Source organism: Mus musculus, chromosome X (genome assembly GCF_000001635.26).
Source record: "Mus musculus strain C57BL/6J chromosome X, GRCm38.p6 C57BL/6J".
Classification (NCBI taxonomy): Eukaryota; Metazoa; Chordata; class Mammalia; order Rodentia; family Muridae; genus Mus; species Mus musculus.
Window position 1 is genome coordinate 74,943,630 of NC_000086.7, and position 14,500 is coordinate 74,958,129.

Here is a 14,500-nt window from a genome sequence, read left to right on the forward strand (position 1 = left end):
TACAAGTGCTCTTTACTACTGGGTCATCTCTCCAGCTCAGGAAAGGGACTTTTAAGACAGGAGGGCTAAGCGGTAAAGCGATTCCTCTGGCAGGAAATGTGGTTTAAAGGAGGATGCAGGAGACAGGTACTGTCCCATTTATCAATAGAGAAGGAAGCGTGGGCCGTGGGCTAGTCTTGTTGTATTCCTTGTCCTTGGATCATGTGCCAAACTGAGAGTCTGTGAAGACTTGTTACAGAAAATCTGGTGGGCAATATGCATGTAAGACTACAGCAATAGCGCCTAATACCTCAACTGGGGGCTGGGGTTGAGCAGGCGAAGTCAAGTCAGCCTCAAGGGCATGCGCACTATCCCAGCCAATCAGAGAGGCATATGCGCCGGAAGGCAGGGCCTAACCAAGTAGGGGCTTTTTCCTGGGAGGTAAAGGGTTCTGAGGAGATTGTGGTGAGGCAGTGTCAGAGGAAGGTGACACGGAAGGGAAGTACTAACCCGAACGAAGGAACAAAGGGACGCTGTGGTAAAGGACCCTGTGTTCATCAAAGTGAGGAGGCTAAGGGTTGATTCAAGGCCGTTGTAAAGGTTCTAAAGGAACCCCCGGGTAATCCAAGTGAGGCTAGAGTTGATTCAAGGCTGTTGAGGGAGGAGGTGAGAACCAGGCTAACCTGTGAAGTGATGATCTGGACTCTCACTTCAACCTAGGACTGGACGAGCCCCCGAGGGTGGTTGGGAAAGGACCCGAGGGCCAACGGTCCCGGGAGGACTGAGCAGGACAGTGTGGAGGGTGGTAGGTGAAGTGTGTACCTACAATTCGTAACCCTTTGCCTGTCACTAGCTTTCATGGATCGCTGGGTGCCCTGAGGTGCACCTGGAATCTACTTGGTGAGTACAGCTCTCAAACGGAAGTGCCGCCTACAGGTAAGAACAGTTCATTTTCATACAGTGACCCTGTTTCTGACCAGGTACTAGCACCAAATATCTGGAGAGAGGGGGTGGGGCCCTGGCCTGTGTCACCTGAGCAGTGAGGAGCAGAGGCGACTAGGGTTTGGGGGTGGGGGAATAGAGTAAGCCCCCATTTTACCCTTGGCACGGGAAGGATGGAACATAGGGGGTAGGACTGGAGGCACTTGGGGGGGGGGGGGTGTTGTTTGTTTGTTTTTCTTTTTCGATCCCTTCCAGTTCATTCCTCCAGGACAAGTAGAAAGGGACACTCAGGCACAACCCTGTGAAAACCTGATGCCTGTTCCTGTGGCTTTCATTAGCTTCCTTGTATCTTTAATGTGTCTTTGCACATACAATGTTCAGGATTCCTGTCTAGAGCAGGGAGACTATAGTCATGGCTTCCAAAATCAAGGGCAGACCTCCCAAGCAACCAAAGGTGACTCCTGCTCTGCCATCTGAAGATTCACAGCAGCTTCATGAAAATAACCCAGGTAAAACACCACAGGGTGAGGGTGGGGGTGAGGGAGTAGGCCCCAAGAGTGGAAATCAGTTCCCTAATATGCAAGAAGCTCCCAGCACTGTATAAGACCACATGTGGTAGTCTAAGCCTCTAATCCTCAGGAGGTGGAATCAAGAAGATCAGAAGCCCAGGGTCATTTTCACCTACATGGCAATTTCAAGACCAACCTAGACTATGTGAGACCTTGTCACAAAACACAAAAAGTTAGGATGCTTACAAGATCGTTTCTGCCCTGTCCCCAAAGTATAGTCTGATGCATTTAATTGGAGCACAGGTAATTTCTTGAGAATCACATGACATTTCAAACATGAAAACTATTTTCAGAATGTGTTTGTGGGACTTATGGTTCCCAAGTGGTGTTCTTACCCTTAGTGGAGCTGCAAGGATCATAGAGCCTCTCCTGGCCTGTGCCAACATGTCTCATAGTAAGGGCATGGTTTATAATGACTAGAAACTGGAGGTCTTTTCCATAATTGTCCCCAGTGTCTCATTGTTTCTCACATACACAAACATGATTCAGTTTATATGTGTTCTAAAAACTTTGATGTATATATACATTTAGCACAAACCCCTTAGTGCCCATAATTTCTTCATGTACGATGATCAAAATGGCAGACATAACTTGAAAGTTATTTGTTTTTTTCTATTCAATGTAGGAAACAATCTGGCCCTTGAAACTTGTGGGGAAAGCAGTTCTTCCCATGGAACAGGTGGACCAAAGCCAGGTGATGTGAAGGGAATTTTCATTGTTGGTAATGTACTTCAGAAAAGCACACTTCTGCTCCTGTAACACATATTCCGTGTAAATTCTGAGACAGAGGACACTCTTTTCCACAGGAAACATGGTGGTTTTTTTTTTAAAGATTTATTTATTGTTGTATACAGTACACTGTACCTGTCTTCAGACACACCAGAAGAGGGCATTATCTCATTATGGATGGTTGTGAGCCACCATGTGGGTGCTGGGATTTGAACTCGGGATCTTCAGAAGAGCTGTCAGTGCTCTTAACCACTGAGCCATCTCTCCAGCCCGAAACATGGTGTTTTATCTACATTGAATTCAAAGCCAGTAGGAATGCTTTCAGGCTAAAAATACAGAAAATGATGGCAAATATATATATATATATATATATATATATCCTGGTGTATCTCTAGGAGCCATTAGTAGTTTTAGAAAGTTGTTTAAAACTAAAGTGCTTCGATGCCAGGAAGCATTATTCATCAGTAGGTAATAGGAGTGAGTTTCATAACTTGTTCTTATATACGCCCTGTTTCAGTGCTCTTTACTAATTCACTTGAGAGATTTTGATTGTGCATGCAAGGTGAGGAGTATTGTGCTTACAAATGGTGGCAGTTGCTTTGCTTTGTTTTGCTTTGCTTTGCTTTGCTTTGGAGACAGGGTCTCACCATGTAGCCCTGGCTAACTCAGTATCAGACCAGGCTGGCCTATTGATTCACAGGGATCCATCTGCCTCTGCCCTGTAAGTGCTGGGTTAAAGTCATGTATCATCATGGCCAAAAGTGTGGGGTTTGTTTTGTTTTGTTTATTTATATACTGTGAAATCTTAGAAAACTGGGTGAAATTATCTATATTCCAGATTTTGTCAAAAGTAAGTGACAAAATCTGTTTGTTTGTTTCTTACTTTTTAAATGTCAGTTATTGTAAGTGCTAATCTCATTTCTTTGTTGTGTGGTGGGGTAGTGAGGACCAAGGACTCTGAAACAGCTCACTACTGTTTGCTTACATTGTATAAATAGCACACACAGTGCATGCAGAGTTAAAGTCAAATGTAAATATGTGAGCACTGTATAATCAGAATGAGTCTGGCTCTGACCTGCTATGTCAGATGATCTGTGTTACAGGTCAAACTCAGAAAAGTCAGAACTAATCTAGAGTTTTTGATATGATAGACCTCAATTTAGAAATTGTCCAGGATTTATACAGGGTTTTAGCTAAGTAGGAAAGCACTTGCCTACTATGCTCAAGGTTCTGGTTTCTGTCCTCAGGTTGGCAATAGAGTTATCCATGAGTCAGTTCATTTAGTTCCTTAAACAGTTCAACTGTCTAGATTTCTGTTATGTTTTTCTAAAAGCCTCAATGACTACGTTAAATACAGCATTTCTTTTCACCCTGCAATAATCTGTGAACATTTGAAGACTATGTAAATGGAATGCTCTCACATTTTTCATAAATCAGCCCAACAGTTCTGCTTAATGTGTCCTTGAACTGGAGGATACTTTGTGCATCGATTAAATTGAGGCTTTAAATGATTTCTTGTAGAGAAATTAAGCAATACTTTTGAAAATATTTTTGTACATTTTGGAAAATCTCTCTAACTGTGTTATACATTTAAAGTACAAGTATCAGTTTTTCAAATTACAGTGGTAGCTGCTATAAATTTCCACTAACAAGAAGGAGTGGAATACCCTTGGTTTTTAAAAGGGTGGCTATATGTTGGTACCAAAGATTTTTCTAACAGGAGTGCAGTAGTATTTACCTTATTAACTGAACAATAAACATTTATAAGGATTTTCAATACAGGGCCCAGTAAGAAAACTCTAAATGAAAGGAAGAGAAAGTATGGGGTGAGTGTAAGTAAAACTGTCCAAAACATTGAGTGGAATGTTGACCACTTCTTGAAAGTCCAGCATGAGCGAAGGTAAGACTCTGGGCTTTCCTATTTTATACATTTCTTATTACTTGGGAATAAACCAGTTGCTAAGGACTAGCTGATATTTTCTGTTTGTTGGAGCCTCTGGTCAAAACTTTGTACGGCTTGGGTACTCCTTTTAGCTTATACTGCCACATTATAGCCAAAGTAAGCTGTATTGCTTAGCTGTCAGTAAAGATGACCTTTTTTTTGTCTTGTCAATTTAATATATTTGAATTTATTCACCATAAATAATTTGTATGCCACTCTTGAATGTGATGCCCGGGTTAACACTGAGTATCTTAAAACACATTCCATATAGCAGATACTCAATCATATCGAAAAAAGAGATGAATCTTATAGAAGAATAATCTATACATTTATGGAACAGAGTTGACCCTTTAGTAAATTACAAATATGCAAAAGTATGCCCTGCCTTAAAGTGAGGAAGAGTGGGTAAACCTCTGCAGAATAATCTGATGGTCATGGATATGCATCCTCACAGAAACAATTCTTCAGCAGGAGAAAATAAAGGAGAAGCTGTGCTTCTCAGGAAGATGAATACTTGTGGAATGTTACTCAGATACTAATTACATTTCTCCCTAAGATTTATAAACCTAAGGTATTTGAAGTGACTTCCTTCTAATCCAACAGGAAACAGAAACTGTTAGTGTAAAACCACAAAATCCACCTATTTTCCATTTCCCTCTCAGAATATTTTAGATGCCCTTTCCCAGTCTTCCCTCTGAAGCTTTAGTGAGGGCAAGTCAGTCATGCTTGGTTTGGATGGGCTTTCTTCATGTCGAGAAGGAATATCACAGTGTTCACCGTTGTCTTCTACAGGCAGAAACTTTATAAGGACTATTCTCATCAGTTTTTGACTTTGGTTATGATGTGGAATATAGATGTAGACCAAATCAAGAAACAGGCTGGAAAACTCTCTGTGAGTATCAGGCTTAGCTTTAAAGGAGTCCATTTCCTCAGCATCAGAGGTAGCAACACAGGCTTCCTGCAGCAGGTCTGGAGGGAAGGGACAGCACATGAGCTCTGGGAGACAAGGAGGGTGGTTGATGTGGAGGGGAGAGACTGGCCATCCTCCCTGACTTGGTTTTTTATCCCCCTTCTGTGGGAAGATGACAAGGGTAATGATGGGTTAGGAGCCCGCATGGTACAGGCGTGTGGGGATGAGCAGGTACTGTCTGCAGAGTGCAGGAGGAGGTATGGGATTGTATCCTGAGAGGGGACCCTTCAGGATCGACACAGTGGAGATGCCAAAGAGTAGGAGGGCCCCACGTAGCCTTCTGACAGAGTGATCAGGGATGAGGAGTGAGAGCAGTTCATGGGGCTGTGGAGAAGCAGGTGGAGACTTAGCTGCCAGTGTGGTTGGAGTTCAGACCGGCCCTGTCCAAGAGGAGAAGAGGGAAAGGTTCCCATGCAGTGATGGATGGACCTGGGATGGTGACAGGGTCACCTTTTGCCTGGAGATGAGAATGGGCTTTGGGGGACTGGTAACTGGACTCATTGCTGTCTCTGGGGGCTCTTTCTTCCTGGTGGAGGATGGAGCTGCTCGCTGGGGATTCTGACTTCCAAAGGTAGGGAAGCAGAAGGGGAACTACTGAGGGGTATGGAGATGCTGCCCAGCCCAGCTCAGGTCAGGAGCCTGGACTCTGGAATCCCACCAAGTGGATCGCAGTCACCGTCCAGTTTCTTGCTAGTTATGCTAACTCAGAAAAATAATTTACATCTGTGCCTTAGTTTCTTGGGAGTGGAGGGAGAGAAGAAGTCCATACGTATCTGAAAGAATTTTTTCTAAGATTTGTTTTAGATGTGTATCCTTATATTGTTACAGGGCAGTATCTGAAGTCAGTCTTAAAGAATATAACCCTGTTAGTGTGGCACTGTGTGCTCTACTCTTACTGGAAAGACCAAAATGCCCCCCCTGCTTCTATGTGAGTGCTCACCCACACACCCACTCCTGCCTCACTGCCCTAGCATTCCCCTCATATGAAGCGAATCAAATGTCAAAATGTCAAAAATACTTGTTTCAAACTATCGTGTCTAGATGAAATATTGAATTTTTTTGCTAAGCTGCCATTTTAATGAAATGTCCCGTATTGCTTTATGTTTGTAGGATATACTTGATGAGCAACAGAAGCTTTTTCAACAATTTCAAAGTATTCATATGCAGAAAATAGAAGAATTTAAGGAGTTATGTGATTGACACTTGAAGGTGTGTTGGTCATCTTCTTGTGAGGGCAAATAAAAACACTGGCTCTCTTTCCTTCCATACTGGGGTTCATTGATAGTGTTCATACCTTTAAACTTCTTCTTTCTTTGATAGTGTTACCATGTCAGGTAAACCTAACTACTAAATGAGCGTCTCCTTTAAGGATACATTCATGGTTGTGGGTTCCTTTCAAAGCAGGAGTTGGTACATTGGTAACATTGCCCAAAGTTATACTTACTGTTTTGGGGGAAGTTCTGATTTTTATAGCATGGCTTTCTCCCATAATCAGATTTCTTTTGGACAGTGACAAATCAATGTAGGAAGTCTATACGCCCTTTGTTTCTTGACTCCTTGTGCTTTCTGCATTATTGAACTGTAATTATTCTTTTCCCCTGTGGACAATTACAATGGTAAGACAAGGCCCATCAGCATGATGAGGCAAAACTGTAAGTGAAGATAACAGTATATTGAGAATTAGCTACTGTTTTCAATGCATCCTATCCAATTCTTCTCAGCCTCTTTGAACTTGGCCAAGTACATTTCTATAGTTATTCTGGAATTAATTAACTGTTGTACGCTCAGATTCATTTTCTGGGTTGTTGTTTAATGCCTTGTGTTCCTGTTGAATTTCCTTCATCCAGGCTAATTGATATAGGTCCAAACAGCCGCGTTGAAAGAATTTATTCCATGTTCTGTAATACTTGGTGTACACTGGGATACATGTATGCAGAGCAGCCAATTTGAAGTGCTTCTGAGTCGTGGGTATCAGGCTGTAGTCCTTGTGGGGGGAAGCTTTTCAAATTCACACTGCAGGTTTGAGGTAGCTGTTAGTCTAATCCTCAGTCAGGGCTGCACTTCCTGAGTACTCTCCATTCTCTGTGTATGGTAATACTGCAGACTGCTCAGACATCCCCCCCGCCCCTGTCTTCCTCCAACTTTCTGTTCCTCCCTCCTCTTCCTTTTCTCTTCCTTCTCCTCTGTCATCATCTTTAACTTCTTCATATTTTCTTCCTTTTCCCCTTCCTCCCCACACCCACTCCAATGTGTACGCATTTCCTATTCTGCCTATAAGATTTTGTTATTATATCCAGATTGCACAGTATAGCATCACCATACAGTCATGCTTCTCCAGTCTCTTCTTTTGTTTTCCTACCAAAGTATTAGTCTTTCTACTGCGCCATAGGCATTAAGCTTCATTTCACTTGCATAGCTCAGCAAGTTGGTCATCAGTTCTAATGCTAAAGTTTTGGGCTGTTTCTGGTTCTGCGTTCACTTAAAGTTACTGAAATATGAAAGAAATAATTAAATAGTTTTATCATTTTTCTATACCACATGTCACAAGAGTTTGTTTATAGCAAGTATCTCTCTCTGTGGCCCTGGTTAGCCTGGAGCTCAGTATGCAGTGGCTTTACTTGAACTTGCACTGATCCTCCTGCCACTATTTTGGAGTGATGGAATTACAGGTACATTTCACCAAGGTACTCTGCTTAGTGCAACAGGTTTGATGTAGTGTGTCCTAATCCATTCATTGTTGAACCTTCCATCATGGTCATAAACATTTCTCATCATGATCACACAAATTTCTATATCTCCATTTGTAGCAATATTGTACTCAGCAATGCAGTTCCATATTTCTGTGGTGGATGCTCTGATTTTCATATAGTATACAGTGTACTTTTACTTTAGATTAATTACTGACCATTCCATTTATTGTAATACATACTGATTTTGAACTGTAACTGTTCACAATTGTGAACCAAGATGGCTTCTAATTAAACATGGCTTTTGGTTTTAGAATCTACAGGCTATTAAGTGTTGTCGCCGAAAAGCTATTATTGAGGAAGCCAGAAAACTAATGGACTACTTGGAAAAGAGAGTTACTGAAGAAACTGTAAGTAGAATATTTTTTAAATGGAGTATTAGGATTAATTTGAGCATTAAATTTCTTTCCTAAAATATATGTTGTATATATACACACAAATATTAATTAGATGTTTAATACCACCAAGGTTCACGTAAACAAGCAGGAAGCAAAGGATGGTGTTCAATCATCACTTCTATCCCTGCTATTCTCGTAACACCTGGAAGAAAGAAGCTCAACCACCATGAAATGACTTCATGATATTTTCTAAATCTATGGTAACATGACACTGCTATTGTAGTGATTATCAGTTGTTGTTCACATCTCTGAGGCGTCAGAAAAACTTTATTGAGAATGTTTTGTTTGTGGAATTTATCGCACATGTAGTATGGGATCATCAGGGATATTATATATGAGGTCTCGTGTACAGTTAAAGCTCGCGTCCTGTGATTTCCTGTATGTATACCCTGGGAAATCCTTACTTGGGAACGTTTGATTTAATAAACATGAAATAGTTTCAGACTTGTTGGGATGAGTCATTTAATTGCATTCTCTTTCTGACATCCCTGACGTTTCACCCCTTCTCAGACAGACATGGCCATGTGGAGGTGTGCTGTCACCTGTGTTCCTGCATGGGGCCAGTGTAGTCTAGGCCACTTGTCTCATTGTGTCCCGTTGTGTAGAAGCATTGAAAACAGGCTGTGTTCAGCCTCCCCCATTTTCTCCAAGTGGAATTGCATTCCCCCAGATTGAATGAGGGCTTCCCTGCTGTGATCATTTTACTGTCTAAAGTTTGCATTATCTAGAAGAACTTCCCCTTTTGTGCAAACTACATGTAACCCTGTGGGCCTTTAGTATTATTTCTTTAATAATAATTAATAATCATAATATAATGTTGTATTATTACCAGCTTTGAATGTCTCCTACTTGAAATATTCTGCCAATCTTTACCATATATGGATACTGTCCATAGTGTTTCTCCAGTGTTGAATTCTATTTTATTTCTCTGTCTCTCTGTCTGTGTCTCTGTCTCTGTCTCTGTCTCTCTCTGTGTCGCTGTGTGTGTGTGTAGAAATATTTTTTTTGTGTGTGGTACTTATGTATATGCCTTCATGTGTATAGGCACAGCTGTGTGTGTGTGTGTGATTGCACACATGTATCTTTGCATGTAGGGGCCAGAGATGCTTCTGATATCTGGTTTATTTTATGAAACAGTCTCTCTCTCTCTCTCCCCCTTCCCCCTCCCCCTCCCCCTCCCTCTCTCTCTCTCTGAACATGGTGCTCATCAACTGGGCTAGGGTGTTAGATCATTGGGTTCTAGGGATCCACCTGTCTCTGCCTCCTAGTGCTGCTGGTACACACACTCACTGCTGTGCTGAGATTTTTCTTTAAAGTTTTATTTTGGTTATTTTATTTATGTGAATCTGCATGTGTCTGTCTGCGCCCATGCATTCAGATGCCCACAGGGGGTGTCAGACCCTTAGAGGTAGAGTTCCTGTGGGCCACCTGTTGGGTACAGCGATTTGAACTCAGGTCTTCTGCAAGAGCACCAAGTGCTCTTAACTACTGACCTGTGTCTAAAGGCCCTGTGCTGAGGATTTTAAAAGGTTTCTGGGCATCTGTACTCAGAGTCTCAGGGCTGTTCAGCAAGCTTTTCACCTGCTGAGTCATATCTCCCTGGTACATATTTGTTTCCTACGAGTTTGAGCCAAGATATTTGTTGTTGTAGTAGTTGTTGTTGTTGTTCACTATCCACCCTGAGGATGCATAGGAACATACCCTGTGACCCTTACTATTACATTGTGCAGCGTCTAAATGTGTACATAGATGTGTGTCTGCCTCCCTGGGCGCACCACCACTCCTATCACAGTGTCCTACTCTGCTGGCCGCACCAAGGTACTTCACCCACAGGTCTCCAGGGAAACCAGGAATATTAAGCAAGCAGGGTTATGGTTTCAATGGAAAAGATGTAAAAACCTGTCCTTGGGTCCGAAAATCTGGAAACCGGAAGTGATAAAAAAGCCTGGTCGTCTGAGTTATGTGTTGGGCCTCCACCTCTCCCTCAACCATGACTGGAGATAACTGGTATTCTAAATGACCCTTTTGCTATTTGTACAACCAGGGGCTCCCCCCCCCCAGCTCCCACAACCAGGACTGGAGATACGTAATTGTCTAAATGACTGTTATACTAGCTGCGGAGGCACAGGCTCACCCATGCTGCCACAACCAGGACTGTATATAAATAATAGCATAAATGACCTCTAAGCTATCTGTGTGGCTCAGACCATGAGGGATCCTTCCTGAAGCCCTAAAGCTAGCACAGACAGCCTAGCCTCAGAACCCATCTTCTTGGAAGAAATGACATGTGCCCTGGGTGGCATTTTGGTGTAATTATGCTTCTTGTGGACTGGAGATTGTGGTACACCAGGAAACTCTTTTCCTACTTATAACGTGTTGAATGTGCTGGCAACAATCTACTTTACCTCTGGTCCCCTGAAGTTTGATCCCAGCTGACAAAGTGGATCTCAAAAAGGTGAGTTTTTATTCTCACCTCTTTGCTGAGCATTTCCCTGCTTGTGGTGACACCTACAGAGACCACACACACACACACACACACACACACACACTCTGCTGTACAAACCATTCTAAAAATTAAATAAATAATAACATATGCAGGTGAGGATGTGAACAAAAGTGAATCATAATTACCTTCTAGTGGGAATGCAAATTAATTCAACTTCTATGGAAGTTTCTCAAAACACTCAAATTAAATCTCTCATATGCCCCATGTATCCCTCCTGAGAGCCTCTATGTTACATACCTTAGAGATAGCTGCGTATCAATTTTTTGCCACACTATTCACATTAACCAAGTTATGAAACCAGTGTAAGTGTCCAACAACAGAAGAATGGATACTGAAAATGTGGTGTGTGTGTTTGTGTGTTTGTGTGTGTGTATACACATGTATGTATGTATGTATGTGTGTGTGTGTGTATACACACAATAGAAACTTAATAGCCATAAAGAAAAGGGAAATTATGTCAATTGCAGGCAACTGTATGTAAAAGGAAATTGTCAGGTTAAAGGAGTTAAGTCACTCTCAGACAATTATAATTATCACAAATTTTCTCTCGGTTGTGGATTCTAGACTATATAGAGGTGTATAAAGTCATATATGTATATATGATATATAAGTAGAAGCAACATTGTATAGAGGAATGAAGGGGACAAACAAGGGAATAAAGGGAGAAGGAAAAGATAAAATCATGGAGAGAACACACTCAAAAAAGTACACTATATACTATGAAAATGTCCTTAACGTAAAAAACTACCATGTGCAATGAATACACATCAATTAAAAAAAATTAGAGAAAGGAGGAAAAATTTAAGATTGAAAGTGAGAAGAGATCTCAAAATGTAAATAGTAATTTACGCTAAAGGACATGTGATGGTTTGTATATTCTTGGATCAGGGAGTGGCACCATTTGGAGGTGTGGCCCTGTTGGAATAGGTGTGACCTGGTTGGAGTAGGTGTGTCACTGTGGGTGTGGGCATAAGATCCTCACTCTAGTTGCCTGGAAGTCAGTCTTCCACTAGCAGCCTTTGGATGAAGACGTAGAACTCTCAGCTCTGCCTGTGCCATGCCTGCCTGGATGCTGCTGTGCTCCCACCTTGATGATAATGGACTGAACCTCTGACCCTGTAAGCCAGCCCCAATTAAATGTTGTTTTTATAAGACTTGCCTTGGTCATGGTGTCTGTTCACAGCAATAAAACCCTGACTAAGACAGGACAACACAGAACTGATTTCTTCTACTTCCTAACATTGCCTTCTTGGAGACTACCTGATCATCTGGATTCTGGCACGAACCTTCAAATCAAGGAAAACTCCAAGGAAATATGGAGGGGCAAAGGTTAAAAAGAAACTCAGATAGCGATAAGTAGCCCAGGTTTTGTTTTGTTTTAATTTGTTTGGTTTTAAGTTAAACACCTCCCTCCAACAATAGGGTAGGGAGTCCCAAAGGACCAAAACAATCCAGCAATTAGGCCTCTAAGATGAGGTGACAGCCAGTGCTTAGACACCATCTCCTGAGGGAGGGGAGAATGCTTAGTCTAAGTGATGTTAGGTTAGGCTCAGCTGCCTCTGCCTAGATGAGGCCTAGACAAAAAAAAAAGTGAGAACAAAAAACTGCTGCATGGTCCAGGCAGAAAGTAATAGAAATTTCCAAGTATTCAGGGTCTTAAGCAGTCAATCAGTTCAAAATGAGGTTGAGGAGAAGAAAGTTTATGAATTTGCATTTACTTTTGGTGATACTTTTGGTGGGAACAGGCTCTTTCCATCAGGGTATGTTCTTAGATCCTATCCCTTCTTGAGTGATCTCACTGACATCTCATAAGGACCTTACTGATGCAGTTAAGCCGGCCACAGGCTACCATGGCCTACCCCGACTCCTTTGAGTCCTAACATCACTAGTATGCCAGCAGACACTGTGAGTTCTCTCTTCACTGCACTTGGAAAGGGCCGGTCCTGTAGGAACAGATAGTGAAAGGCTGTCTCTGATGAGAAAGGTACCAGGAGGAGGATGGTAATAAAGGTCTGGTTAGGGCACAGTGTGATACAAGATGCTGCCTAATCCCAGGCCTCCCTATCACCATGATACCTGAATAATAATTTCCTCTGATATAAAGCCTCTATCTTGTAGGGAAGCTTATTAAGACATGGGATGTTAAAAAGATGGGTGAAAATTCCATCCTGCAAGGAAGCTTTTTAAAATCAGGTAAATAACTCAAAAGACTTTAGGATGTCCCTGAAACTGCCTAGCCCCCCTTCTCCCTCAAGCATACATGAGCTGTAGAGACTGATCAGAGAGTATCTCAAACAAGCTGAGCCACAATGAAGAGTCTCAGACTAGCTGAGCCACATAAATGAAGAAGAGATCAGCCAAGTTCCTTGAAAGAAGCTCAGACCACCTTAATGTGAAAGAGACTTTCCTAGCTTATTAAGCTGGCTGCAAGCTGAGAAGTTCTCTTCAGGTTGCCAGACCTGCTACCAATGCTTTGGTGATGCAGCTTTCTTTGAGTCATTTCTGCTCCTGTAACTAACCCCCAATAAATTAACTTGTTGTCTCAGCAAGTTGGATTTTTGTAGTGACCTTACTCGGATCTTTGTTCATTCCCTATATGTGATAGAAGATGTTGATACACATGTCCCCAGTAAGAGTGTCACACAGCACCTAAATACTCCAGAGCTGCACTCAGGTTTCTGCCCAACATTTGGCACCACCAAAGTCTGAGCTTTTGCCAATCCCCAATTTGCTGTTTTTCCAGTTTCCCTGGCTGTATTCTTCCAAGACAGCCCTAAGTAGTTGATAACAACAACAACCATCCCCCCACTTACATGACTATACTGAATAGGGAACACATAAAGAAATCTTCCTCCTATCCCTCTGCTGTGGGCCTGAGGCATCCATCCAGCTCTGACTCGCCCAATGGGACAGAACATCTTTGAGGATGTTCACACACACCCAGCAAAGGATGTCTTACGGGTACGAGTTCACCCTGCCCGCTGGACTCTGATAGGGTATCTCCACTCATGGCAAGAATATAAGGCACTTCTGAGTATGGTAGGGGGGGCGTAAATTGAGGCTCCTACCACTTAGGTACCAAAAGGTCAGTGGTTAATTAACTCTGGCTTCAAGACCTAGCAGAGTATCCTTGTCTCATATTTCCAACTGCTGTAGTAGCAGCTGTAGCAGCTGTAGCAGCCGCCTCTGCCACAGCAGCATCTTGGTCATCAGCTTGCAATGTTACTCACACTTCTTCCACACCCTAAGAGGAACCCAGAGCCCCTCATCACCGGACTGCCTCCAAGCAGGACACACAATTCCCCAACGCGGGAAACACGGAGAAGTTCTACCCCTCAAAGCACTCGTGGCTTTGCTGAGCATGCAGATACATCTCTTCCATATGACAAGGGCAAGCTTGTGTCCTAGACTCCAAGCAGAGGCTGCTGCTGTAACAGATAGTTTCGATATGCCCACCCTGCTTATGGAACAGTGTAATTGAGGGCCATGATAAGCTTACCCTTTCAATCACACTAATCAGTGTCACTAGGCAATGCCAGATGAAGAGAACTGAGTTGTAATTGTTTGTGAGGATGTCATGAGTCAATGCAGAAACGTTTGGGTGGAGCAGTAGGGCAGAACCAATATAGTCTTAACAGGTCAGGGTGTTAGGCACAATGGTCAGTCAACGTGCACAGGTTCTCTGAATACCCGCCTGACTGAGCTTCCCAAAGCCTCA

The 14,500-nt window shown here is 42.5% G+C and overlaps 1 pseudogene; it reads left to right on the forward strand.

Moving 5' to 3' along the window:
- On the forward strand, positions 465-8,722 carry Xlr4e-ps (X-linked lymphocyte-regulated 4E, pseudogene; annotated as a pseudogene).